General features: G+C 38.8%; 1 pseudogene; it reads left to right on the top strand.

Moving 5' to 3' along the window:
• The first annotated feature begins 353 nt into the window (after positions 1-353).
• On the top strand, positions 354-1,057 carry LOC109690543 (ARL14 effector protein pseudogene; annotated as a pseudogene).
• The last annotated feature ends 1,149 nt before the right edge of the window (positions 1,058-2,206 follow it).

The raw sequence follows: 2,206 nt of genomic DNA, 5'->3' as shown, positions 1-2,206 counted from the left end.
CAATTACTTGAGGAGTTAACTGCTGAGGATTTTTCAAACTGGTAAGATTTAAGACATTGATTTTAGTCTTATGAACTGAAAAGCTAGATAAATGAACAGAAAACTGTATCTAAGGGAACAGCAGTAAAACTTTTAAAACTGAAAGATGGAAAACAAATATTAGCTGTTGGCTTCCTGCCTGCTGTGAGGTGAGCAGCCTCCCACTGCCATGATATTCTGCCTCGCCCAGGGCTCACATGCAATGTCATCCAGGACTTTGGGCTGAAACCAATGAAACCAGTGAGCAGCACAGTACCTACTAAAGAGATCTCTAGACAAAAGAAATTGGGGAAAATTTGCTAGAATCAAGAATTATGAATCCATGCTCAGTTGGAGTCCAGCTTTGTACCACAATGAGTGCCATAAAAACCTGCTTACTAGTCACACAAGTTTCAAGACTTTGCAAGAATTGTCATTGAATGATACCCTTACTTCAACTCAGAACTGGAATAACACTTTCTGAGAACAATGCATTCTGCTTCCATCATGTAAAAATTTACACTGACAGATTTGAGGATTTGCAGAAGTCATGTTGTCACTCATTTAACATGCACAAAAAGCTAGCCAAAAAAGATGTGCATGTCATTGATTTAGATGGTGCCACTTTTCTGTCGCAAAATTTGGAATACAGCTGGTACCTGATTGGAAATTTTATCCAAAATGTACTCAGATAGTCATTGGAAGTGTGATGTTGACTCTGAGATGGCTAGAGAGAAAAACCTGAGCCAGATGGAAGAACTGCTGAAGTCTGAAGGTGACTATAGTTTACAAACCCAAAACAAGCTGAATTTGCTCCAGAAACTGGTAAAAGGGGAAAAAGAAGGTTTACAAAAAAAAAAAAAATGTAAATCTGGTTCAGACAAGCAAATGGAGCCAGTAAAGAGTAAGGCCTAGGTCAGTAAGGGTCTCCTGATTTTTAGTGGAATGAATCTCTGACTGCCCTGATGAAGACAGCTTAGGATGTTTCATATACCAAGATGAATGCAGCTGTGACCTCTACATGAGCAAACAGAAATAGGAGGAGAAATTATTCATTAGAAGAAAGTTGGATAATTTGATCCTATTTCTAAAATTCTGTCACTCTAAGATAAATTTTAAGTCTGATTGTTAGATAACAAAGATTTGAGAACCCCTTAGTATGCATTAACTGCGCAGTTTGGGTGCTTTATGAGTCATGATTTGATGTAAATTTAGGTGGGTTCTTTTTCAGCAGCCAGCCTTTCTGGGTCAATGTAATAACAAAGGTATAGGCCATCTTCAGTTTGCATGGTTTCCATAGGCACAAATTTCAGCAACCATGATTTAGTTAAATAACATCAGTCTCTTAACAGCACGATTTGAAGTTCAGTTACCAGAGTATATCAACTGATAAGTACATGAAATATTAGCTCAACAATCACAAATCTCTATGTCAATGACAGATGTGCTTCATGGTCAGCTACCAATCATGTTATCTTCTTTCAAATTCTACCAGTGACTGGCCCCTGAATCTGTTATTTAATTCACTCACAGCAAAGCATATAGTTGAGCTGTCCCCTCGTCACCCACATGACATTTTACAAATGTGGATAATTGAAAGAACTGGCCAACAAAAAAGCTGAAAGTACAGCAAAGAAATGAACAATGTTAATGCCAGAAGTGAAAATGGAATGGAGTGTAAATAAGTCATGGAAGAACTCACTGCTTGTGGGAGTATTGGTACTGCTGCTGTCCCAGAGGGACATGTTTTCCACTCATGTAGTCTTCTCCTGCCTGTCATGCTTTTCTAAGTAGCTCACCAGTTTCTTTTTGCTCCCATTTTTTCCCTAGCATCCAGAATATTAAAAGCTTAAAATAGTAGAAACTCTGGCTATTGGCTGTGAGCTTGGGTTTATTTTCCCTGCTGAGAACAAATGCAAAGGAAGGGAATGGATGTGATCTAAGCCATGGGTAGAATGGCTAAGGTGGGGAAGAAAACACTTCCATGGGCATACAGTATAAGCAAGACCTCTCTAGTCCTCTCATTTCTCTGTACTAATATTCCCAAATGCTTAGGATCTGGAATCCTTCTGTCTTTCTCTATCCGTGCTCAGGATGGCTTCAGATCTGTAAGGTGCAGCAGTAAGACACTGTAATGCCTTTTTAAATCTGGTGGCTCATTATTTTAGACATCAATTCATTTGCATAC

Source organism: Castor canadensis, chromosome 3, assembly GCF_047511655.1.
Source record: "Castor canadensis chromosome 3, mCasCan1.hap1v2, whole genome shotgun sequence".
Taxonomy (NCBI): Eukaryota; Metazoa; Chordata; class Mammalia; order Rodentia; family Castoridae; genus Castor; species Castor canadensis.
Note: the sequence above shows the minus strand (reverse complement) of the source record. Positions and strands in the feature narration are given on the sequence as shown.